Source organism: Cuculus canorus, chromosome 5, assembly GCF_017976375.1.
Source record: "Cuculus canorus isolate bCucCan1 chromosome 5, bCucCan1.pri, whole genome shotgun sequence".
Lineage (NCBI taxonomy): Eukaryota > Metazoa > Chordata > Aves > Cuculiformes > Cuculidae > Cuculus > Cuculus canorus.
The window spans coordinates 756,943-783,815 of record NC_071405.1 but is presented as its reverse complement, the minus strand read 5'-3'; the positions used below and the strand labels follow the sequence as shown (position 1 = coordinate 783,815).

Here is a 26,873-nt window from a genome sequence, read left to right as displayed (position 1 = left end):
CAAATAAACAAAACCTACGATACAAATTAAGGGGGCATGTCCAATAAATCCCATGTTTATAAAATAGCTGGATTCTACAGGGTGGATTAATTATGGATGGCAATTAATTTGAGCTGCTAACATTTAAAATCATGAATATTTTAGTGGCGGTCCGCATACAGCACCGGCCCTGGGAATTACATCCTGCGTTCCAGCTCCTGCTTTTGTTCTGAAAACATTGCTTCTATTTGTGATGGGAAGCAACAACTTATAAACACTGCAATAATCACAGAGCAGCACACACTCGCTGCCTTTCTGCGCGCCCGATGAGTCAGCCCCGTTATTTTGTGTTACGGAGTTATCAGAGTGGATCTCATGATAGGATTATAATGCATGTACGGCTTAGCGAGGAAATACTATATAAATTTTTAATAAGATTTCCTATTCAATGCTCGTGTTTTGTAGTGCACAGAGGCGAATTATTTTAACTAGTTTATGCCAGAGTGCGCAGTTGCTGCTTGAATTGCTTTATCTCCATCTTTCAAAGCTCGTTGTGATGAGAAAACACTTACTACATGATGTTACGAACGCTGTGCCACATAACGTACTTGTCTGTAGTATGGAATTGTCTGTTTTTCTATTTGACTTTTCATTTCATCCTGCAGATTGAAGACAAGACTTTCACGTGAGTTGATCATTTTCCATCATGTGGCACTTCAAAAGCAGGAGTGAAATACTCGTCCTCTATGTCCTCATGCGTGTCTGAAGGTCAAAGGAGCTTCAGAAAAGGGAATTTTTCCAAAATGTACCAGCCCAATGATCAGGATTTAATGATATAATAGTTGACCCCGTATTTCTTTTCATAGTTTTCTGCTTTCACATTTTTGGATTCACTTACACATGAAGAATTTTAATGCCTAGATAAGCCAGGGTTTGATAACAATATCCTAGAGTCATGCAGTGTTTTGGGGTTGGAAGCGACCTCAAAGCCCATCCAGTTCCAACCTCTGCCACGGGCAGGGACACCTCCCACTGGATCAGGGGCTCCAAGCCCCATCCAACCTGGCCTTGAACCCCTCCAGGGATGGGGCAGCCCCCACTGCTCTGGGCACCCTGGGCCAGGGCCTCCCCACCTTTATTGTGAAGACTTTATTCCAAAGTTCTCATCTAAATTGTCCTCCTTCCAATTTAAAGCCATTCCCCTCATCCTGTCACTCCATGTCCTTGTAAGAAGCCCCTCCCCAGCTTTCCTGGAGTCCCTTTCAGCACTGGAAGCTGCTCTGAGGTCTCCCTGCAGCCTTCTCTTCTCCAGGCTGAACACCCCCAACTCTCTCAGCCTGTCCTCACAGCAGAGGTGCTCCAGCCCTTGGATCATCTCCGTGGCCTCATCTGGACCTGTTCCAACAGTTCCATCTCCTTCTTAAGTTGGTGAATCGAGAACTGGACACAGGACTCCAGGTGGGGTCTCACAAGAGTGCAGTAGAGGGGGAGAATCCCCTCCCTCTAACTGGTTTCCTACTTTCACTCTTTGGGATTCACTTGCACAGTGGAGCATTTTAATACCTCGCTAAGTAAAGGTTTCCCAGCAATATCTAGAATTCATTTTATTTATTCAATATAAGGGAAGAGCTTCCCTTCCGCTGCCCATCCGTGCACTGCTGCTCGTTCTGAGGGCTGCCGTGCTCAGACATCCATCCCGCCGGGAGCTACACCAGCACCTGGGGGAGATATAACAGCGAGGCACTGGGCTCAGTGTCATAAAGCGCAAAATCATAATGATAGAAAATACCAGAACGAAACGCAAGCCTTGCTGCAGTCCCCGGCAGCAGAACCATAAGGGAATTCAAGCCCAGCGCTCTGATGCCATTGGTTTTGTTTGAACCCGCAGTGGTAGATACCCCTAGAAAGGAAAGAACAATGGCTGTGACATTTTTTTCTGTCGCCCTGAGCGTTTTGCCCTTCTGCTGGCTCGTCATTCGTAACAAAAAACACATGAAAAGCAATTGCTGAGGTGCGGAGCGGTCCAGCCTGACTAGAGAGTTAATTAAGTGGAGACTTCTCTCAACAGGGGAAACCAACGGTATCGGAATAGCAAATGCGGTGGACCTTGAGGAAAAGCAGAGAGAAGCTGTTGGCTTGGAAATAATCCATGTCTGCTTCCAAATACTTGGATAATGTTTATTCATCCCCACTTGAGTCAAATTCTTCACTCTGGGAGTTGAGGAATTGAAGGGATAATGAGCATCAGGGGAATCATAGACTGTTTTTGGTTGGAAAAGACCTTTAAGATCATCGGGAAGCTGATGGTGATGGGGGATTTTCCGTGAAAGCAGAAGGCTTCCCCGTGGGGATGCACCTTGGGGAAATGCGATGTAGAAATGGTCCCAGGAGCAGGTGGAGGTTTATGTGAAGAAGGGAGGAGGTGTTTTTCAAGGTGTTTTTACCTTTAGGATTGAGTGCGCACATCGTCTGAGTTCATGTATTCCTGCTTTTTTTTTTTTTTAAGAAAGGACGAGTCTTTTAAATCACCTGCTTTCATGGACTTGCAGAGAGAGGAAATCGGAAGGTACTAAGCAGAGTTGTGCCTGTTGGGAAGATTGGAGAAGTGCTAGTCGAAAAAAAACACCATGTGCTTTATTCATATGGATTTCACTGTGGTCTCCTTTCTCTGTCTCCAGTGGGATGCAGTGGGGTGAGAATAAGAAGTGTTCATGGTATGGATGGAGGAGGGAGGATGAGTGCCAGAGGGGAGCCTGGGTGGCCGCTGTCAGCACAGAAGACCTGAGATGGGGCTGGAGCAGTAAATCCTCAGGGGGTAACGCAAGGCAGGAGGTGACTGAAGGCTGACCAGGGCTTTAAAGCAGGACACTAATTGTAAGAGAGGTTTGGTGTACTTCAGCCACCACTGAAGATCAGAAGATAGCTGCAGTGGTAAAGGCTTCGGGGTCATTTTCACAGCCCGCAGGCTAAGTTGGAGACATCTGTAGGTCTCCTACACTGAAGAGAACAAAGATAATTGCAAAGTTGCAGGCAAACAGCTCTGTCCTTTGGAGTCTGCAACCCTGTGTCCTCCATGGTCAAGCAGGCTAACCCAATTAACCCGGTGTTAATCACCCCTCTCCCCCACGCTGTATAGCGGAGAAGGGAAACCGTGCAGCTCATGAGTAATTGTGGCTGGTATTTACCTGGGCAGCGGCTGGTTACGGAAACACAAATGCATCGAACAGTTTAAGAGGCTGCTTTATTCTTAGGCTGAATACTGTTACTGGACGAGTCTTCTTCCATAAAAAACGGTGACACAAGAAGTGGTATAAATAGGAAGAGTAAAGGTCAGGCTGACGGCTCCTGTATACATCAAGATGAACAGTGCGGAGAGGGTGTATAAAGCCTCCCCTGTTCAGCCTGTCCGTGAGCAACTGAGGAAGGGCTGTTTTGATTTTCCATGGCAGAAAAAGAAAAGCCCACAAATGTGGCCGAGGTGCAGGGCTGGAGCCCCTCTGCTATGAGAATGGGCTGGGAGAGTTGGGGTTGTTCAGCCTGGAGGAGAGGAGGCTGCGGGGAGACCTCAGAGCAGCTTCCAGTGCTGAAAGGGACTCCAGGAAAGCTGGGGAGGGGCTTTTTCCAAAGGCCTGGAGTGACAGAATGAGGGGAATGGCTTTAAATTGGAAGGAGGAAGATTCAGATGAGAAGAAATTTCCCTTAGAGGGTGGGAGGCCCTGGCCCAGGGTGCCCAGAGCAGTGGGGGCTGCCCCATCCCTGGAGGCGTTCCAGGCCGGGTTGGATGGGGCTTGGAGCCCCTGATCCGGTGGGAGGGATGGGACTGGATGGGCTTTGAGGTCCCTTCCAACCCAAATCATTCCATAATTCTATGATTCCTTTTCATGGAGGTCTTCTCTAAACAAGTAAGAAATTAATGGTTTGGTAAAACAAGGAACAAGGAAGGGACATTTAAGGCTGTGTAGTTCATAGTCCAGATTGTAAAAGGGAAGTTGGCTTTGTTAACACTAATTTAATTCAGATTCTGAACACTTACCTGAGAAGAAAAGCTTCCCTTGCGAAAGCTTCACATGCCCCGCTTTCAGCTGCAGAACAAGAAAGCCTCTTTTTGGATTTTCTGGTTAAAGCAGATTAGATGAGATTTAATATTCTTGATTTATTTGTTTACGTATTTATTTGCTTTTTAAACCTAAGGGTAAAAACCACGAGCGGATTTTAAGTTTTTTCATCTCCAGGAACAGTAATTTCATTTTAAACCTTGCACATATAACACAAAGCGGCAAAATTGTGATTCCCTTTTCCATTTAAATAGCCTTCAATATTTATTGCATGGAGTTAAAAAACTCGATCCTGCGGCTCAGCACACAGCAGATCAGTCAATTGGAAAGCCAGAAGGAACTTCTGCTTGATACCAGTCATAAAGCTGAACTAATTTCTGTTTTAACTAGAGGGTAGAAAAAAGTCTGGGTTTGATTTTTGAGAGTGACATCGACTCTAAACAATATTTGGACATTTTAAGGTGATGAAAGTAGTTAAAAAAAAAAAAAGAAAAAAAATCAGAGTTGTTTAAGTTGGGAAAGATCTATAAGATCATGAAGCCCAACCATAAACCCAGCATCGCCAAGTCCGGCACTAAACCATGTCACTAAGCGCCACATCCACGTGGCTTTTAAATCCCTCCAGGGATGGGGACTCCAGTGCTGGACAACCCTGATGTCCAATCTAACTCTTTCCTGGTGCAACTTGAGGCCATTTCCTCTCATCCTATCACTTATTACCTGGGAGGAGAGCCCAGCGCCCACTTCACCACAACCTCCTTTCCAGGAGCTGCAGAGAGTGATGAGGTCTCCCCTCAGCCTCCTCTTCTCCAGCCTAAACAGCCCCAGGGCCCTCAGCTGCTCCCACAACCCCTGTTCTCCAGCCCCTTCCCCAGCTCCGTTCCCTTCTCTGGACGTGCTCCAGCCCCTCAGTGTTCTTGCAGTGAGGGGCCCAAAAGTGAACCCAGGATTCGAGGTGCACCTTCACCAGCGCTGTGTCCGGGGGGATGATCCCTTCCCTGCTCCTGCTGGTCACGCCGTTTCCGATCCGAGCCAGGATGCTGATGGCCTTCTCGCCCACTTGGGCTCCTGCTGGTTCATGTTCAGCCACTGTCAATCGGCACTGCCAGGTCCTTTTCCATTGGGCATTTTTCCAGTTGCTCTGCCCCAAGCCTGAAGCGTTGCACGGGTGCCCATGTGCAGGACACAACACTGATGCCTTCGTGACTTACAAGCGTGGTTGATGGCATAATACTCTCCAGCAGTGAGCAAGGCAGGAGCTTCCCTCCCAGCCCCCTGCTTATCTCTCACCGTACTCACAGAGTCTGTATCAGCTTTTGTGGCTGAGGTGTTGATTGGAGGCCAGTGCTGCTCTTCACCTGCCATGGACCCAACGTCATGATCAGATCCATGATGCTCACAGTAGTATCCCCAACATCCAGGAGTAGCCTTAGCTCTTTGTTCTTGAATCTGGGGTGTTGGAATTGGTTTTTATAGTTAACGTTACCTTTAGAGCAGCGATTTGCACATGCCAAGCGGACCAGCAAGCTGGAGAGCACTGTTGTGCCATCATCCGGATCTGCATTCCCCCAGTCTTTGTGCCACCTGCAGGCTTTAGGCAACGTGGTTTTGTACTTCTTACCAGACCATTGATCAAAATGCTGAATAACCTGGGCTGAAGTCCGGTGTTTCAGTACCCTGTTAGTGAAGCACTGGTGCCACCGAGACCCATCAGCCCATTTTAAATTGACATGAACCGTGCCGTGCTGCAGAATTATCCGGCCATGACATGGAAATGCTGTACTGCAGAAATTGGGAAAGGAACATTTTGCTTCCTGCAGCAAAATCTAACCGATGGGTTGATCTTTCCTGCAGGAAATGCCTGTAATGGGTAAGGAAGGCTCAGGTTTCGCCTTCCTCCCTTTGCATTTGAGAGAAAGAGTGGCAGTGATGGACTGGAAGAAATAAGGACACAAGTCTGCAGGGCAGACAGAACATGGAGTATTCGTGCTTATATTTCAGGAAAACAAATTGCTTTTGTTTTGTTCAGGGCTTCTGCATTTGTATGTGAAAGTGAAAGGACTGATTAATGTCTAAATTATTATATGAAGTCATTACATGATCTGTTCATATGCTATCTACGTGACATACTTCTGATGCTTTGGGGATAAACTTGTTTTAAAAATTTGTTGGAAGATGAAAATGCATTGAAGCACGTGGTTTTTTAAGGAGTTTCCCTGGAAACTACTTAATGGGGAGCTCAGGCAACTCGGCAACCTCCAGGCACTTCTTTTTCCAAGTCAGAAACCAAGAATATTGAGATTAGTATTCAGGTAGCCATGCAGGCACCAGAGACTTAAAACTCCAATTAATATAATCCACATACTGACATTTCAAATGCCGTCTGCTTGAGTCTGTGAACATATAAATCTCTGCCCAAGAGTTCATATTGGGTGATGTAATGCATGGTATTGTTGATGCCCATTTCTTAAACCACCCAGTAACAAAACAAATAACTCCTTCTGGAATGAGGACTGAGGTTCATGTCCTGCTCAAGTGACAGTGGTACTGGCTGGTTACAAGGTCCTCAGCCGTGACCTGTCCCACTGCCCCTGCCTTTGGGCTTGTAACCTTCCTCTGTGGAAGGGTCTTGGGCAAAACTCAAGTTGGTAGCTTTAGTATTTCAGCTGATCTCCATCATCCACCAGCAGGACACTGATGTGCATTCTGGTTCCCACCAACCTTCTCGAGGCACAGTGGGATATGTTCCTTGAAAAGCAGCTGGTAACTCGCTCACCTTCTCACAGTCTTTGAGTGGTTGTTTCTAACCAAGATAAATTTATGTGAGGTGGAAGCTTTTAGCAGGTTTTGTTGTGGTAGTACAAGGGGGAATGCTTTTCAGCTGGAAGAGGGGAGATTGAGGTGAGATCTTAGGCAGAAATGTTTTGCTGTGAGGGTGGGGAGGCCCTGGCCCAGGGTGCCCAGAGCAGTGGTGGCTGCCCCATCCCTGGAGGGGTTCCAGGCCAGGTTGGATGGAGCCCCTGATCCAGTGGGAGGTGTCCCTGCCCATGGCAGGGGTAGAACTGGATGAGCTTTGAAGTCCCTTCCAACCCAAACCATTCCGTGATTCTGTGATCCTATGATTTTACTCTTGAGCAAGAGGGTGATGAGGGCTCTGGTGCCTCATTTATCTTCTAGGCCTGTGATCAATGAGCCATTTATAGTTACTTACCCAGTGTCAGAAGCATGGACCAGATATTTGAGAAGTGCCAACCAGACAATTGTCTTGGGTACAATTAAATAAAATAATTAAATAGGGCCTATTCCTTTTTAATTAGATTGCATCAGAGCTTCTTCCATTACAGAAAAGACAACGCAGTTCAATAGCTTTATTCTCAGATGTGAAGCATTCAAATATATTTTTTTCCTTTGTTAAATTAATTTAATTAGAAAACACTATTTTTATGAAACAGGATCCTGTAGCTTCCAGAAATGAATTTTCATATGCAGAGTACTTGAGAGAAAAAGCCATGAAAATCATTTTGATAAGTAAGGCTCCAACTCTCTATTGTTCTCGTGCCCTCAGGTTATATTTTTAATTGCATGTAATAAATATAACTTTATTAATTAGAAATTATCTGGAAAAGAAAGAGGCTTTTATTTTCTGCTTTATGGTAGGCAGAGGTTTAAAACAAAATGATGTTCCTGGGGTAAGTACGTCCATACTGCTGCCTTTATTCGTTCTTGGGCTGACAACACAATCAGGAATCAACAGTCTTTTCTTGCTTATGTTTTTTTTGTTGTAATCATAGAAGCAGGTTTTGAGCCTTTCACTATAGGAGGCTCGGGAAGTTGCCTCTTTGGCAATTCCTCAGGAAAACTTTCGTTTGTGATGGTTTGTGGTGGGAATCTGAGTCGCCAATGAAAACAGGGTGGTGTTGCTTTGTATTTCTATTGTCCTTGCATCTGATTTTTGTATCTTATTTCTTGCAAAGCCATGATGTTGGTTTTCTGTACTGCAAAGTGTCTTCCACATGCAAAATACTGACTTGCGGGTGATGATGAGATTTGGGATTGAGGACCTGCTTGTAGGGTGAATTAGAAAGGGAAATAGAAAGGCAGAGCCCCTTCTTGTCCTTTCTCCCACTCTTAAATTTAAATAAGAAAAAAAATGCTGTAGATTTCAGGTGTTTTCACTGCAGGAGATAGATATATATTTCTCACACACACTTTACCCTCTGGTCCAGCTTGATGACCCAGTTCACCTTCTGGCCACCCAAACTGCTGAGCCAAGACACGGGAGTGGGGTGGAGCAGGAAAGGGTCAACTGGAGAAGGGATCGCTCAGTTTCACTACGAGAAAGATGTTGATGTCCTAGAGCACGGCCCAGAGAAGAGCAATGAAGCTGGTGAGGGGGCTGGACAACAAGTCTTACAAGGAGCAGATGAAGGACCTGGGGTTGTTTAGCCTGGAGAAGAGAGGCTGAGGGGAGACCTTATTGCTCTCTACAACTGCCTGAAAGGAGATTGTGGAGAGGTGGGTGTTGGTATCTTTGCCCAAGTGACAGGTGATAGGACAAGAGGGAATGACTTCAAGTTGTGTCAGGGCAGGTTCAGATTGGACATCGGGAAAAATCTTCAAGGAAAGGGTTCTCAGGCCCCAGCAGTGGCTGCCCAGGGATATGGTGGAGTCTCTGTCCCTGGAGGTGTTTAAAAGAGGGCAGATGAAGTGCTTAGGGTTATGATTGGGTAGCGGACCGGTATGGTTGGACTTGGTGATCTCAGCAGTCTTTTCCAACCAAGCGATTCTGTGATTCTAAGCTGAAGGCACAGCTGCCTCACGGAGTGTGGAGGGGAGGCTGCTCCCAGCTGGTCTGGTCCCAGACAGCTTAGTCCCAGCAGATCTCACCATCACAACTGACCCAAAGTTCTATTTATACCTGGGAGCCGAGACAGGAATATGCAACTTTCTCTCTATTTCTTTAACTCTCTATTCCAAATGCTACAAAGATGATATCTTTGTTTGGAAAGCAACCCAAAATCTCCTCCTGGCTTGAAGAGGGAGGAAAACACCACCAGTAGAAAAGGGCAACAGTAGGATGTAGGGGAATGTGCAAATCCACAGCTGGGAAATCGGAACGGGAGATGAGAGCAGCTCTGTACCAGCAGAAAGGGATGGGCAGTGGGGTTAAAGCGGGATGTTGAGGGATTTGCTCTCAATAAATGAAACCCCAGCAGATTCTCTTCAGCAGAGACCAAGCATACCGGGCTGCAGAGAGGTTGGAAGCCCTAAATGTGTACTCACACTGTCTGCGTGGAAAGAAACAGGATCATTTACCCACTTCTTACCGTGATATTTAAATGCTTTCCATTCCATCTGTAACTGGGGAGGATACTAAAGGGCAACTGCTCACCATTTCTGAATCAGCAGGACCCCATGGTTTGCGTCTAAGATCATTAAAATATGGCCAGGAATCTCCGGGAGGTGCTAACCTCATGGGTTTGTTTGTCTGCTGCTCTGAACAAATCATGAAACATTGGGAAGAGGCTGTGGGAGCAGATAACAAACATTGTGCCAGTGTTTAAACAAGGCAGTGGGATGTCCTGAAGCACCAGCAAGGCTGAATGATGGCAGTGGACTGTGCCAAGGGCACTACATGATGATCTAAAGCATAAACAGGTTGTATCTCATAATTGATTATCTAATCATATTTGTCAGGGCATTATGACATAATCGATACCAAGCCACAAGCTCTTAGTGTAATTATTGCCAATAAACTTCTTTGTATGGGAACAGTTTCTTTGAGTTTGGTCGCATTTGGGCTGGTATCTTGTGTTTACGTGACAAAGGTAACTGAAACATCTCTGAATATCTGGGGAGCGGCTCTTGATCAGGGATTTCAGGGATAGGACAAGGGGAATGGTTTTAAGTTGAAAGAGGGGAGATTGAGATGAGATCTCAGGGAGAAATGTTTTGCTGTGAGGGTGGGGAGGCCCTGGCCCAGGGTGCCCAGAGCAGTGGGGGCTGCCCCATCCCTGGAGGGGTTCCAGGCCAGGTTGGATGGGGCTTGGAGCCCCTGATCCAGTGGGAGGTGTCCCTGCCCATGGCAGGGGGTGGGACTGGATGGGCTTTGAGTCCCTTCTGACCCAAACCATTCCATGATTCCGTAATCTCAAGGTGGGTAAGAGCTTTGTACTTGTACCACAGCAGTGTGCAGAGCCAATTTAACATACCCTGGATAGGTGAAAACAGCAAATAAATGGCAAATGCATTCAAGCAGTTGACAGTTCTGTGGAGAGAGTTTCTCCTGTGCTTTTCCAGGGCTCTGTCCTTTGCCCAGGACTATTCAGTGTCTTTACCATGAACGTGCACCTGGTGCAAAAAAAAAAAAAAAGGTTTGTTTTGCTATTAATTTGTGAATGTGGAACCCTGGGAAGTGTCTCACGCTTTGAGATGATAGGAAGAACATTACAGCTTGGTGAGTGTAACCTACCACGGTCTGCGGTGGAGCTGGCGGCAGAATGTAGCTTCTGTGGTTTAGACAGTGGGGCTGGTCCCTACACTGCAGTACAGCCGGAGGGTGCTGATTTGGCTGTTGGCTGAAATGTGGAGGCATTGCTGGAGCAATTTTGCCCCCACAGCTCTAATGGGGCCACCATAATTCCTGAGAAGTTGTGAAGTGCAGGAGACTTGAGGGATCACTTTGCTCTTGTGCTTAGCGACACCAGAGTTTTGCTCTCAGAGCTGCCAGCCCAGGGACCACGTGTCCTGAATTTCATTGTGGGCTTTGTTTCAGTTGTGCTGGTACCTATTTAGCTGTTTATTACTGAAATTTGTAGGGAATGGGATTTGAATGATTCATTGGGGAAGTGATTGCGGTCTGAATGACAACGTGCCCAGAAGGATGCACCGCACTGTCCTGGATGGCAGAAAGTGAGGGGCAGCTGCACACCTTGAACCTCAGAGCACGTTCTCGTGGAGAAGACCGGAGCTTGGGCCACTCCTGGCATCAGCAGCCAGAAAGTTAATGGCAATATCAGTGCACACTGAGAGGTTGAAGTGTGTCCAGAGAAAGGCAATGAAGCTGGTGAAGGGTTTAGAGCACAAGACTGCTGTGGTGGTTCCCTGTGTCCCCTTCCCTCCACCCCAGGCTGCTGGGGCTCACACTGCTCCCCCCCCGCTGCATCCCCAGCCTTGGAAAGCGGCACCTGAGCACAGCATCCCTGGGCATGGAGCATGGGAAGGCTGGAAGGGTCCTCCAAGCCCATCCAGTCCCACCCCCTGCCATGGGCAGGGACACCTCCCACTGGATCAGGGGCTCCAAGCCCCATCCAACCTGGCCTGGAACCCCTCCAGGGATGGGGCAGCCACCACTGCTCTGGGCAACCTGGGCCAGGGCCTCCCCACCCTCACAGCAAAACATTTCTTCCTAAAAGCTCATCTCAATCTCCCCTCTTTCAGCTGAAAACCATTCCCTTTGTCCTACCCCTGCACTCCTTGATCCGGAGCCCCCCCCCCCCCCCCCCCATCTTTCTAAGAGTCCCTTTCAGTGCTGGAAGGCTGCTAATGAAGCCTGGGAAGCTGCCTGAAGCGAGGAGGACATAAGAGAACTGTTATCCGCCTGTTTTCTGACTGCCTTTTGCTCCGAGGCCAACTTCAGAGTTGGTTGGGAGAGCTGGTGGGCACTTCTCTCATCGCATCCCTTGCCGAGCCCTCCTCCCCAGGAGTTGCTTCTCTTTGGCTTCACAAGTATGGCCAACCTTATACACCGAGACTCAGATACAGGATAAAAGTCACAACAGTACAGGCAAGAATTGCTCTTGTCCTTTCCCAAATGTTCCTATTTTCCTTTCTTTCCCCCTGCCACCACAGCCATGCTTTGAAGTCTTCTTGTCTGGGCCTTGCTGTCTGTGTTGCTCTGCAGAGCAAGGGGAGAGCAAAGCTTTGATATTTTCTGATGGGGATGCAGGGATGAGGAGGGAGAAGAGGTTTAAAGACTCTGACAATAGACAAAGATTTCCAAATAATATCCTTTCACGCTTGGTTAGAGTGAGACTCCAGTCATAGTTATCAGACATAACGATGTAACTGTAATTGCTTCTCTGTACAATGGTGTTAAATTAAATTCACGAGATGTCAAGGTCCTTTGCATCGGAGCACAATTCAGCACGGGTTTTAACAGCTCTTACTTTCAGTGCTTTAACTGCTTTGAATGGACTGGTGTAGGCTGTTTGTCCAACTTCTGTTCTGAAATGACAAGTCAACAAAATACTTTGCTGGTGTGCCTGGGGGACATCAGAGAATCATAGAATCACTTGGTTGGAGAAGACCTTTGAGATCATCAAATCTGGCCATCCCTGTCCACTACTGAACCAGATCCCTGAGCACCTCATCCACCCGTCTTTTAAACCCCTCCAGGGATGGGGACTCCCTCCCCTCCCTGGGCAGCCTCTGCCAGGGACTGAGATCTCTTTCAGTGAAGAAATTTTTCCCAATATCCAATGTGTAGCTGCCCTCGTGGAACTTACGGCCGTTTCCACTTGTCCCATCGCAAGGAACTGGGGAGATGAGACCAGCACACAACTCACCACGACCTCCTTTTAAGTAGTTGATTTAGACATTGCTTTTCTGTTTTCTTTTTCAGATTATTGCGAGCAGCACAGCAGTCTTAAGTAGGCAAAAATAATCCCTGTGAAATGCAACAGGTTTTTTTAAGCCTGGAGTACTAAGGTCTATAAATAAGTTGGGTAAACCATCATTTTCATGTACAAACACTCATATAAAAATGACAGATGGCTCCAGTGGTTCCATAAACCTGCAGATGCAGATGGGCAGCCAAGTCTTTTTCACACCTATTGTTGGAGCTGATTTTTCACTGGGGCCTCTAGAGACAGGACAAGGAGCAACAGTTTTTAACCAAAAAAGGGTAGATTTAAATTGAATATAAGGCAGAAATGTTTTGCTGTGAGGGTGGGGAGGCCCTGGCCCAGGGTGCCCAGAGCAGTGGGGGCTGCCCCATCCCTGGAGGTGTTCCAGGCCAGGTTGGATGGGGCTTGGAGCCCCTGATCCAGGGGGAGGTGTCCCTGCCCATGGCAGGGGTGGGACTGGATGGGTTTGGGGTCCCTTCCAAACCATTCTATGATTCTATGATCTCAAAGTAATCAAGAGCCTTGTGCTTGTATTACAGCCATGTGCAGAGCCACTTTAATACACTTTGAATGGGTGGAAACAGTAAAGGCAGAGTGAGCGTTAAGGTCCCTTCCAAACCAACCCATCCTGTGATTTTATCGACTCCATGAGGTGGTCTGTGAACCCATCGGTGCTGATGGAGCACAAACCATCGGGCAGCAGCGGGTCACGCTGCATAAGAAAGACAGCTTTCTGTACTCTTTCTACAAATTTTGTGTCAGAAACCAGAGATGCAGAAGTGAAAGGGTGGAATGCCTTGTGTTCGGTGTGGTCTGTGCTGAACAGAGGTGTCTTCTGGAATCCCCTCGGTTTGCAGTCTCTCGCTGTCTCAAAGGCAAGGTCAGGCAGAGCTAGAGCCACCTCCAAATTAGCAAGAGTTTTGACTGTTGCAAGGTTCATAATAACATTAAAATTAGACTTTGGAAAGTAATAGAATATGCATAAGATTTCTGAGAAAATTTATCTATGGACATGTCAGTGGGAAATATATTCTGTGCTTAGCCTTTGTCTTGTCGCATGTGATTGATGGAGATCACTGTCTCATGTGTCCAGCCCTGATAAAGGATGTTTGCTTTCTAAAGCTCCAAAACGCATCTTAGAGAGTTGATTTGCTGTCATTTTCAGTATCGCTGCACTGAAGATGCTCTCCTGGGTGAGCTGCAGGCAGCAGCAGGGCTCAGGGAGGCTGTTTAGGAAGCGCTGCCCGCTGCCGCCTGCCCCGCTTTGTTTCTGATTAAGTCTTCAAGTGTAAAGTAATGTGAGGCAAGGGAGCACAATCCCATGAAATTACCTTTCCATTAAATTCCTTGTCATAAATGAGAGGGAAAGTGGTTAATTCAAAGCAAAGGTGAATGAGATAAATTCCCTGTAAATCCCTCCCGAGCTGCCCCTTTGCTGCAGTTGTGAGCCCGCAGCAGCGCATTCTGTGCCCTGCAGCACTGAAGGCTTTTGATCTGGCAGGTCAATACTTCTTTCCCTTTGAGCTGCAAGGAATCGCTTCATCTTTCTCATCAGGAATGCAGGCATCCCACTGAACCGCCCTCCCACACAGGCTCCCACTATTGATCTAATTTATGAATGAGGCCCTTGATTAAATTACCAGTAATGGATACGATGTGCGAAGCAGAGGCAAATGTCAGGAGGATTATTAGAGGGAGGGGGGTCTGAATTATTGAACGGCTTTTATTGTGCTTGCAGCCGACACCGCACTCATTGCTTGGGAGCTGGGATCGCTGAGGCTGGGAAGCTGGGAAGTCCCCGTGGCATGGCAATCCGCAGTGTTGGGCTGGGGCATCCGCACATGCAGAGGCAGCATCCTGGGAAAGGCTGGGAATGCCTGGATCTGAGCTCACTGCTGGGATGGGCTTTCCCTGCTGGAGGGCTTGGCTGGGTCTCAGGGATAGGGAAACTCGGTTCTCCCAGACCTCTGCCACTGACCTGAGGGTTTGTCCTGGTGCTTCTGCCTTTACTGCTCTGAAGATGTTTATTTCTGGAGCTGCATGGCCTTTGCTGGGAGAACCGCTTCTCGCTTGGGGTCAGCTGCCTTTTCCCTTTGCTGAGCCACAGCCTGTGGTCTTCTCTGGCTTATTAGAAGCACTCTGCAAAATCCTGTGTTGTTGGAGGCTGCAGAGAGCAAGGAGGGTGCTGGGAAGCACAGAGAGCAGTTCTTGCCCCAGCCGGCGGCTGGACGAGCCCTCTCCAGCTGCTGCCGGAGGAGATTTCGGTGCAGGCAGCTCTAGCCTGCTGGGAGGGAGGTCGGGGACTGCAGTGGCCTCGGAGCTGTGACTGCACATTCCCTCTTTCCACTTGTGCTTCCCACATCAAGTCCCATTTGTTCGATTTGATCCCATGCTCTGCAAAGTCTGTGTCTTCTTCAGTCCAGAAATCCTACCAAGACGTGGGTCCTCTGGCCACCAGCCCTGAGCTGCTGTGCGAGGTCTGCCAAGCCCCATCCTGTGGGCTGCCGTCCCGGTTCCAGTGCTGGCTGCGGAATGGAACTCTGCAGGAAAAGGAAACTTCAAGGGGTTTCGTCGTCAATGAAGAGCTCTGTGCTTCATGCATAACTTCACCGAAGCCATTTGCAATACGTAAGGACAGCTCTGGTGGTTTCCCAGTGGATCTTCATTTGCAGTTCTCCCCATTCCTGCTTTTCATAAATGGGAAAGGACCTGGGGCAGCAGGGGGCTGATTGTGGGACTTTGGGTATGAAGGAGTCCCTGGTAGAGCTGGAGACCATGAGGTGGGCTCTGCCACGGGCAGAGGTGAGTAAAGGACAAGTCCAGCCGGCTCTGCGATGGCGATGCCGGTGTGCCGACACTGGGGAGGACACTGCCCAGGATAAGCGGACACCTGGTTCTTTCTCCTGCTTTGGCAGCAAAGGAGGATGGGTTGTTCTTTTCTCCACTTCTTACAGTAAAAGATCAAATACGCCAGCAACCAGCACATACGGTGGAAGCAATTGTGAGCTGAAAAACAAGAAAGAAAAGGAGAGAGAGAGAGAGAGATCTGATGTGAATACTAAGGGAAAAGCACACAAATAGCTAAGTAGGCAGCAAATTGGGGGATAATTATATCATTTTAAGTAAGGATGGGAAGAACAGTTCATGTAATTGGTGTAAAGGTTCAGGTTAGACTGTTATGCTGTTTTCAGCTTCTAAAAGACATAAATGTTCCACTAAGGGAAGCCCCAGGATAGAAAGGGTTTCTATAGCCCTGCTTACTTTGTGCGTAGGACCTGTTGGACCCAGGGAGATTACTGAAACTCGCTCCCCTAGTTTTTCTATTGTAATCAGGGCTATGACTTAGATTTGTAAAACATTACCAGATCTGTCAGTGTTTTCTGAAGAGAATGTTCTCACACTTACGAATTTGCTATGTTCTACATGTTTAGAGTCATAGAATCATGGAATCGTTTGGGTTGGAAGGGACTTCAAAGCCCATCCAGTCCCACCCCTGCCATGGGCAGGGACACCTCCCACTGGATCAGGGGCTCCAAGCCCCATCCAACCTGGCCTGGAACCCCTCCAGGGATGGGGCAGCCCCCACTGCTCTGGGCACCCTGGGCCAGGGCCTCCCCACCCTCAGCGTGAAGAACTTCTTCCTAATGTCTAATCTAAATCTTCCCACTTCCAATTAAAAACTGCTCCCCCTCCTCCCATCCCTACGCCCTCTGATCCAGAGCCCCTCCCCAGCTTTCCCGGAGTCCCTTTCAGTACTGGAAGCTCCTCTAAGTTCTCCCCGGAGCCTTCTCTTCTCCAGATTAAACAACCTCAACTCTCTCAACCTGTCCTCATAGCAGCTCCAGCGCTTGGATCATCTCCATGGCCTCCTCTGGACCCTGCTCTGAATTTAGAGCAAACAAAAGGCAGTGCCTGAAAGATCGGAGAGACAGATTCCATCTCTTTTCATAGTCAATGCCTTAATGACCTTAGCGATTTAATAGGGTTAGCGTAACGCAATAAGAGTATCCTTCCAGTGAAGTCTGAGATCTTAAAAATTAGGCATAATTTAAAGTACTGTGTGGAGAAAACGCATGGCAAGAACTGTAAATGTGGAGCAATGCAGCAGCTAACCTGTCAGCAAGCTGTGGGCTCCTCCAGCAACAGGGAGCTGTCAGCAGCCTGACAAAAATGCTCAAAATAAGAAAGTTACAGCAGGAATAAATGGAAATGAAAATACCTCGGGGCACTAAGAAATTCCAACTGTGAAAGAGAAACGTGTAAACTTTAACCACCACTGTGGGGCATCTACACGGTGACAGCCCGTGCCTGTGTGCCTGCGGGGGGTGATGGGGAGGTCACCCAGGAAACGTGGTGGTGGGCGCAGAGGGGATGGAGCAGAGCCTGGGGCGGTACTGAGCATGGTGAGGGAGAAGGGACTGTCCGACACTGCGATGGGGGATGCTCAGCTTTGGGAAGGGGATGGACAGCAAGGGCGAGGAGGTTGGCCAACACTGCTGATGGTAGAAGTTCAGCTTGGGAATATGATTAGGAGATGTGTGGGAGAGAGCAAGAGCTCCTCCACGTTGCAGTCACCAGCTCTCAGCAAGGGCTGCCGTACACAGCCCAGAGAATCCCATGGTGAGCCCCTGCCCTGGATCTTCCACACCCTTGGTTTTGTAGGGTGACCATAGAAAGCCCTCACCTGATGGGCTGGAACCTTTAGACCAGTGAAACACTGATGAGTTGTAACCACACATCGCGATAGTGTGGGTTTTTCATTTAATAATTCTAAACCATGTGGAAAAATCTGATCAAGTGCTTTTGGAGGCTGTGTTGAGTCATACATCCTTTAAATCGATGAAACAAGTCCTTGGTCTGAACTGAACGAGGGTGAGGAAGAGGCTTATCTTTGCAGGAGGGTGTGGAGGGATGGATCCTGATAGGTTTGCAGTGGGATGGGATAGAATTGCCGGGTAGTTATGCCAAGGGGCTGAATGCTGGGAAGGCCACGGCTGCATCCTCAAGGTCAGGCTCTGGCATGGATGTTGATCCGTCTCCTCCAGGATGACGTCCCTGCCGTATCACAAAGCAAAGGTGCTGAGGACCCCCTGCACAGCCTGGACTCCTCTCGGTCTTTCGTCCCTATCTCATTTCTTTCAATCCCTATCTCACATAAATGTCATACCTGTCACTGCGAGGAAGATTTCCTCCTGCCACGGGCTGGATCCAGGCATGAACATTCAGAGAAGGTGCCGGGGCCCGTGCCTTCCTCAGGGGTGATTTTACATGACCAGACTTTGCTTTTATTGCAATGTGGTGTTTGCAAACACTTGAAAAGGCACCTGGCACATCAATTGCTCTCATCTCGCAGACGAGTTTCCTCAGGAAATAAGAAACCTGTGTCCACGCTGTCCATTTGCGCATCTCTGAGAGCCGAGCCAGCATCAGATGGATTTGCTAAAAAGAAGAAAAGAGATAGGAATTAGGATTTTTTTGAGGGAAATATCCCGGTATGGACCCAGTAGATTTTTGGCTAGTGTGGGTCAGGCTGGATTGGTCACCAAATACACTGATGCCTGCCAGTGCCCGAGGGAGGAGTTAGGGACCAAACAGCACAAATTGGAAAGAAATAGGCTCCATTAATGCCTCTCCTTGCAAAGGCAGATGCTGCCTCTTTACCTGACAGCTTGGAGCAAATAACTTAATTCAACTTGAAAGGAGTTGTCTGAGATCAGAGCGAGCAGAGCGGAGCGAGCTGAGGGTTCTGCTGCACTCAGGCTGATGGGGAGGCGGTGTCCGTCCATTCCGTAGCCAGGCAGCTTATCTCCTTTGGAGACAAGGGCTCTAAGGCACCAGTTCTTTCTGGAATGGATAGCATTGATCTTGCTGCATCTTTGAGGTTCTGCTTGGTTTTTGTGCTGCAGGTCCAGACAGAGCTTTTGGGGGAAGACGCGGGGTCTTTGCCGGCTGCCCCGGGGCTGCGCTCACTGTGCGGGGGCTGAAGCCAACGCTCCTTTCGAGGGGGGCTGCCTCACACCACCCATGAGCATCTCTGCCCACGGAGAGGAGGCAGCTGGAAACAACAGCGGGGGCTGCGCGGTCTGGAGAAGAGGAGGCTGAGGGGAGCCCTCATGGCTTTCTGCAGCTCCCAGAAAGGAGGTTGAAGGGAGGCGGGTGCTGGGCTCTTCTCCCGTGAAACAAGGGGCAGAATGAGAGGAAATGTCCTCAGGTTGCACCAGGGCAGATTTAGATTGGATATTAGGAAAAATTTCTTCACAGAAAGTATTTTCGAGCCCTGGCAGAGGCTGCCCGGGGCAGTGGTGGAGTCCCCATATCCCTGGAGGGATTTAAAAGCCGTGTGGATGTGGTGCTTAGGTATGTGGTTAGTGGTGGAGCTGGCAGCGTTGGGTTTGCAGTTGGACTCATTGATCTTAAAGGTCTTTTCCAATCCAAATGATCTGTGATTCCATGATTCTGAGTAACTCCTTTATCAGCTTGCCCCAGCTGCCCCAGCCCATCAGCGCAGCACCAGGTACAAAAGGTACAAAAGGGGTACAAAACAGGCAGGGGAGCCCATATCTCTAAGTCCTGCGGGATGAGCAGGACCACAGTCCCAGCAGGGCCATCATCCTTCGGGACATACCGTGGGGTGCACGCAAAGAACATTTGGGGATGACACAGAGCTTTCTGTAGGAAGCTTAGGAGAGGGAGGAAGGGGTAAGGAGTTTTGGGGAGGATGAAGCATGGGAAAAAAACAGGATGAGGGGGATGATGAGGGAGATGCTAAGGGCCTGTCTAGAGGCCAGCGGTCAGCACTGTCTATCCTGTCTCCATTCTCAACTCCAGCTCAGTACTCTCCAAGGGCTGCCTAAGGCTGTTAGGAGCTGCTCAGGGGCTGTTTGAGGGCTCCTTGGTGGTGTTCAGTGGCAGCTTGGGGCTGCTGGGCTCTACTTGGTGGTGTTTGGGGCTGCTGGGGGCTTTTTGGAGCTACTCAGGGCTGCACGGGTGCTGCTGTTTGTGAGAAACCAGCGCTGGCAGCTGGAGTGGGGCTGTGGCTCTTGGGCGTCTGTGTCCAGGTGCCAGCAACTGGGGAGACGGGGTGCCTGAGCTCAGCTGTGGAAGGTCCACCCTGAACATATATCTCAATATACGTATGGGTGCTGCTGGCCTTGCATTCTGCTCAGCCAGAGGAGCAGGATGGAACCATTGATGCTGCCACTGAGTGCTCTGTCTGCATGTCCGTCCGTGTATGGATGGATGGATTGTGCATATCCGGTACTGCCTGTAGAGAGTGGCTGCTCGCCTTGGTTACTTGAAGGACCCGTGGGATGGAGGTGAACTGGGAGGGATCTGGGCCCTGGAGTCTACCATAGAGGTCTGGACCATGAGGGAGGAGGAACCTCCCAGGCTCCCGAGGCGGACGTCACCCATCTGACAGTGCACTAACTGTGCTCCCACCTTCTCCGGGACACAGAACTGGGACAGGAGCGTGGGTGGCAGGGCTGGATCCACCCTGAGACTGTGGTGAGATGCAGGCCCCCTCTTCTAGCACACCCATGGCACTTCCCAGAGAGCCTTCCTCTGGTTGGAATTGATGATCTTGAAGGTGTTTTCCAACCTAATGATTCTATGAGACAGCACGTTGGTTTGGTCAGTCGCGTTAGCACAGGGCTAATAGCTACATAATTAAAGAAACTGGAATATCCAGTCTGGATACACGAGGTTCGGATCTGCTAGTACAAAATGCAATTACAAGAGCGAGCAATAATACCACAGCAAAATATGCAGATTTTTAATTTCATTGCAGATTAGAGGGAGCTGGGACTTTGCATGTTTGAAAAATGACACACTTCATAAATATTTAGGGTGACGGAGCGATGGCTGCAGATGTGTCATAACAAAGTCGGAAGAAAATTGCTCTTCCTCCAGCCATTAATAACTTCCAAGCAAGCCTTCACAGTAATGAAAATTGATCAGTGCCAAGTGACTGAGCACAGCCCGGCAGCCAGCGACCCAACCCTGCTGGCCAAAACCTGGCCCAGGCGCTCGGGGCAAGGCTGCTCCCTGGGGACCCCGCACGGGAGGAGCTGCACCCCCGGCCTGCGGGCGGTGGGACCAGCAAGGCCCCTCGTGTCACCACATCCCACCCCTGCCTCATGCATCTGCAGGAGGATGGGTGCTGCCCGCCGCACTGCTGCGCTGCTTGGCATGGGTGCTGCGGGGTGCAGGGATCCTGCAGGGTGCGAGGTGCTGAGGGAAGCAGGGATGCTGCAAGGAGCAGTGGTTCTGTGGGGTGCAGGGATGATGCGGGAATGCTGTAGGGTGTAAGGATGCTGGGGATGCAGAGGGACGCAGAGATGCTGTGAGGTGCAGGGATGCTGAGGGATGCTGTGGTTCTGTGGAGTGCAGGGATGCTGTGGAGTGCAGAGGTTCTGTGGGGTGCAGGGATGCTGTGGGATGCAGTGGTTCTGTGGGGTGCAGGGATGCAGTGGTTCTGTGGGGTGCAGTGGTTCTGTGGGGTGCAGAGATGCTGAGGGATGCAGTGGTTCTGTGGGGTGCAGGGATGCTGAGGGATGCAGTGGTTCTATGGGGTGCAGGGATGCTGAGGGATGCTGTGGTTCTGTGGGGTGCAGGGATGCTGAGGGATGCAGTGGTTCTGTGGGGTGCAGAGATGCTGAGGGATGCAGTGGTTCTGTGGGGTGCAGGGATGCTGAGGGATGCAGTGGTTCTGTGGGGTGCAGGGATGCTGAGGGGTGCTGTGGGATGCAGGGATGGTGCAGGGATGCTGTGAGATGTTACTTTCTGTGACAAGGTGACCCACTTCATGGATGAGGGAAAGGCTGTGGGTGTAATGTACTGGGTGTTGGTCTCTTCTCCCAAGTGATAGGTTGTGGAACGAGAGGGAATGACCTCAAGCTGCACCAGCTCAGGTTCAGATTGGACAGGAAGAAAAACACCTTCACAGAAAGAGTTCTCGAGCCCTGGCAGAGGCTGCACAGGGAGATGGTGGCGTCCCCATCCCTGGAGAGGTTTAACAGGTGGGGAGATGAAGTGCTTAGGGATATGATTTAGTAGTGGACAGGTAGGGTTGGACTTGATGATCTCAAAAGTCTTTTCCAACCTAGGGATTCTATGACTCCATGAGGGGCAGTGGTGCTGTGGGGTGGGGCGCACAGCAGGCGAGAGGCCAAAGGGCAAGCGGGGGCTGCTTCGCCTTTGTAGCAGCAGCAGGAGGAGGAGGAGGAGGCTGCTCCCGTGGGTGAGGGCAGCTGGGAGCTGCGTGGCAGGGCTGCTCTGAATACCCAGCTGGTGGGTGACGATGAATTTTGTCTCCCGTATTTGCAGTCAGAGTTTTTGAATGTTATATTCCATGGGAAAAATAAAGAAGCAAACAGAAGGATCTTCTTTCTGCATAGAAAGAAAGGTCTTTTCACGCTCATCTACAGGTTTGATAGAAGTGAACCAGTAACCGTGTTAATACAGATGTGCTCATAAGGCGTAATAATTTGTAGGCATTTAATTTTTGAAGCTATTTGATATAAATTGCTGTTTCTCTAATGTGCCCCTCACCTAAAATTTCTCTGCCTCTCTCTGAAATGTGGTATAGAATGTGAATCTTCGGGAAAATGCTTTAACTTCCTTCCATCTTCTCTTTTGAACTCCGATCGGTTCTACCATCTCGCCTTGTGCAAATGCTTACGCTACCAGCTATGTGATAGTCTTTAGTGTATGGTATGGGTTTGCTTCCAAGCTCCTTGAAGTCAACAGGAGCATTTTCATCTCTGGAGATGTGAAAGCTCTCTGAAGTGTAATTTCAAAGTCTTATTTCCACATAGGAAGTCTTGGGGAACTCAAATCCCAAGTGGCACATGTGTTACCTATGTAAAGCACTTGTAGCCATCATTCTTCGTGTTCTCCTAAGTGCTCTGTGACCTGCCCGGTATTTCAGCTAATGCCTCCTGCAAGGAGTCATGGGCAAGAAGATGTCGAAGGGTAAACCCAAAGTAACAAAACTTTAGGTCTATTTTCTGTTCTGTGATGAAAGTATTGCATAGAGATAAAATATGGTAAACAGTAACCTGGCCGTCAGCTTTTTGGCCCATTGGAGGTGAGTGTTGGACTGTTGGATCTCTGGTTTGACCCAGCAGAGCTCTTCCTGTACTGATAACCCCACCTTTCTTTTCACATAGCACAGATACCGTGGCGGCTTTGCTTAGGGACTTCTGTGCAGACACAAGTTTTTGCCAGGATGACACAACAGAACTGATCATAGGGAGGATGCTCGGATTTCCCTTTTAGTTCCTTCTTTCACATCAGAAAATATATTTGGGATCACAAGGTTTGTGTGTCCATACTGGAATGGAGCATCACCTGAGTGAAAGGTTCCCCACAGGAGCTGCCGCTTCTGAATAACGATGTAATTACTAAAAATCCAAACCAGATAAATGACCAGGTTGATGAAGTGCTGAGGGACATGGTTTAAGGGAGTGTTAGGAATGGTTGGACTCAATGATCCAGTGGGTCCTTTCCAACCTGGTGATTCTATGATTCTGTGACCCAGGTGGCCCAGAACAGTGGTGGCTGCCCCATCCCTGTTCAAAGCCAGTTTGGATGAGACTGAGAAGTTTGTCAGAAGAGGAGACGCTGGCAGAACAGCATCTGTGGGTGATGCCCAAATCTTCTTGCTGCAACCAAAGCAATCAGTTGATGAGGGTCAGGGTAAAGGACACCTTATTAAAAGTCACACCACATTTGTAGGGATGTGAACTGCAGGTGTTCGTCATGTGTTTTGTGACCCTTCCACTCCAAGGACAGATTATTCTGGGAAGGCAGGTAGAAAGCTGTGATCCACAGCCTGAAATGAAGATTAACTGGAGTGGGGCTTTGGATTGCAGCCTCCTACAGACCATTTATTGTTGACAGTGATGCTTCCGAACAGTGATGGACTTGAATTTAGAGAAAAAAAAAGATGACACTGACAGATGCAAACCATTGCTTTTGGCAGCTGGAAGCCAGGCAGCTGAAGGGAATGGTATTTTGCTGCAGAGCTGGAAAACTTGGCAGCAGCTCAGGCTATAAAACCCACCACTGTTACTGGGTGGATGGTTTATGGTCTTCACAGATCATCAGGCTCCACAGTGGGGGGAGACATAAAATTTGGAAAGAAATGGGAAAACGATGGTGATGTTCTCTTGCTGATTGTCTCCTCTGCTCTGCCAGAATGAGGTGGCAAAAACTGGAGTCTTTCAGTGTTGCCACTGCTGGGAACATAGAGCCCTGCTGCCTGAGGAGAGGGAGAGCGAGCAGAGGAGGGGACCGGAGCAGAGCTGGAAGAGCTTTAACTGGAAGCTCAGTGAAATCTCAGTGGCACCAATGCAGCAGGAGGCAGCTGATTGAGGAGCAGATGTCTACATTTCTTCCTTGTTCTGGAGAGATAATGACAACATAATTAAAACTGTGGAAAAAAAAGTTTAAAGTAAACATGGATGTATCAAGAATTACTTTGTGTGCCTGAAATACATATTGGGCAATATTTCAAACAACAAAATCCTGGAATGGTTTGAGTTGGAAGGGACCCCAAAGCCCATCCAGTCCCACCCCTGCCATGGGCAGGGACACCTCCCACTGGATCAGGGGCTCCAAGCCCCATCCAGCCTGGCCTGGAACACCTCTGGGGATGGGGCACCACCACTGCTCTGGGCACCCTGGGCCAGGGGCTCCCCACCCTCACAGGAAACCGTTTCTTCCTAAGATCTTATTTCAGTCTTCCCTCTTTCAGCTGAATGTAGCTATTTTTCTTTAGTGTCCAAATGCGTATCTAATGCATGGGCTCTGTAGGACCAGTCTGAGACCAGTGGTCGTACTGGGCAGCCATGAAGTGGTGTGAAGAGCTTTAGAGAAGCTCTTGGTTCATCAGCACAGGCCATGGCAGAAGTGATGAAGGTGATGCATCTGCCCAAGTGTTGATGATTAACACTGTTTAACCCATCGCTCCTGGGTAGGAGTCCACCGTATGCCCCATCTCAGAGGTCTGGTCTCCACATCAGTTGGAGGATCTGTACAAGCACAAGCTCTGATGGGCAGCCTGGCTGGATGTCCTCTCAGTGACAGAAGGAATTTGAGAGGTCCTGGTGATCTGCCAGCCCAAACTGAAAGCCCCATCCTTGGATGGGCTGCACGGGCAACGGGAAGGAGTTTCCTCTCCTTAACCCCCTACACCTTAATGTGCCAAGCCAGTCACAGGAGTTATTTTGTGTCTTTTTCCTCATCCAGATGGAGCAGCATGCCGTGTGCAGCAGGATTGTGGAGTTGATGTCGGGTGACCCCACTACAGGGTAAGTGTGGAGGAGACCCCCACTAGAAACCAAATGCAGACTTCATGATGGAAGGGAAGGCTTTGCCTCTGATGAATTCTTAGGAGCATCCCGTTGCTCAGGGGAGAATACGTTCACTGAAGGGAAGGGCTTTCCTTTTTGTGGAAAGGTTAAATACATAAATTACCTTAAAAATTTGTTTTTTAAATGGAATTTTTTAATCAAAACCCTGTGCTTATGAAATGTGAATTTTAAAACCCAGCTTACTGTGCGTGCCTCTGCTCTTGATTTGCTCTTACTGCATGAACAAGCAGCTTTCTGCCTCCTGTAGAAATAAAAACAGCTTTTTATTATGTAAAATGACCTTAAGCACTTAAAAAATTATTAGAGTCCGATGGTTTTGTTCCCCCGTCCGCTTTTCTACTAAGGAGCTGCTTTGCTTCTCAGCATTTTTTTCCTCCAAGGAGAAGCAATACCTAAAGGAGAACTCGCTGCACTGTTACAGGAGGTGAGAGCACTGAAAAAAGATGTGAAATCCAAGATCGTTTGCTGGTCATTATGTATTAAATTAGAGTAAAACTTCCTGAGGTGAAAAAATTACCACAGTCTTGTCTGTAAAATGTGTAAACTACATCGTCTTATCGCTAAGAAATTAGCGCCTTAAGGTTATGAATCACGAAATATCGGCTTGAGTTTATTAAGTCAGCTAAATGTATGTGTAATTTTCTGTCCTATTTATGACCTTCATGGGTTGAGGCCGCTGAAATGTCTATCAGGAGAGCTTGTGTCTCCAGGGCCCTGAATGCGAGGTCACTTCCAGGCGTTTCCTTAGGGATGGGGTTGCAGCTGTGGAGATTTTTCATACAATCATGGAATCATTAAGGTTGGAAAAGCCCTCTCAGTTCATCCAGTCCAACTGTCAGCCCACCCCCACCGTGTCTACTAAAGCATGCCCCCAAAGTCACATCTACGTGCTTTTTGAACTCCTCCAGGGATGGTGACTTCATCGCTGCGTGTGGTTTTGGTGCCCCTTGACCTCGGTGCAGGGGTGTTGGGTTGTGTCACCTGGGGTTTAGGGCTGCAGGGGGAGGAAGGTGCGGGGATGCAGGCTCAGCCCCACCATCCTGGCAACTTCAGCCAGTGTCTACACTGCAGCTACAGACTACTTTGCAGCGCTACAGACTGGGGGAAGAATGGCTGGAGAGCTGCACAGAAGAGAAGGACCTGGGGGTGCTGGTTGACAGCCGACTGAACATGAGCCAGCAGTGTGCCCAGGTGGCCAAGAAGGCCAATGGCATCTTGGCTTGTATCAGAAATGGGGTCACCAGCAGGTCCAGGGAGGTGATTCTCCCTCTGTACTCGGCACTGGTGAGACCGCACCTCGAATACTGTGTTCAGTTCTGGGCCCCTCACCACAAGAAGGATGTTGAGGCTCTGGAGCGTGTCCAGAGAAGAGCAACAAAGCTGGTGAGGGGGCTGGAGAACAAGTCTTATGAGGAGCGGCTGAGAGAGCTGGGGTTGTTTAGCCTGGAGAAGAGGAGGCTGAGGGGAGACCTTATTACTCTCTACAACTACCTGAAAGGAGGTTGTGGAGAGGAGGGAGCTGGGCTCTGCTCCCAAGGGACAGGGGACAGGACTAGAGGGAATGGCCTGAAGCTCCGTCAGGGGAGGGTCAGGTTGGATATCAGAAAAAAATTCTTCACAGTAAGAGTCATTGGGTACTGGAACAGGCTGCCCAGGGAGGTGGTCGAGTCGCCTTCCCTGGAGGTGTTTAAGGAACGGGTGGATGAAGTACTTAGGGACATGGTTTAGGGAGTGTTAGGAACGGTTGGACTCGATGATCCAATGGGTCCTTTCCAACCTTGTGTGATTCTGTGATTCTGTGATTCTGTGATTCTGTGATTCTGTCTAGGGAT

General features: G+C 49.0%; 1 long non-coding RNA gene across 6 annotated transcripts in view; it reads left to right on the top strand.

The window, feature by feature from the left end:
• The window catches only part of LOC128852330 (uncharacterized), a 224,749-nt gene that overhangs the window by 63,920 nt on the left and 133,956 nt on the right, over positions 1 to 26,873 (top strand). For 5 of the 6 annotated variants that reach the window (XR_008450097.1, XR_008450096.1, XR_008450092.1 and 2 more), the window contains exon 2: positions 24,917 to 24,978. The exons of the other annotated variant lie outside the window; for it this stretch is intronic. This is a non-coding gene — a long non-coding RNA (uncharacterized LOC128852330). The remainder of the gene's footprint in view (positions 1 to 24,916; positions 24,979 to 26,873) is intronic. 6 annotated transcript variants of the gene reach the window in all.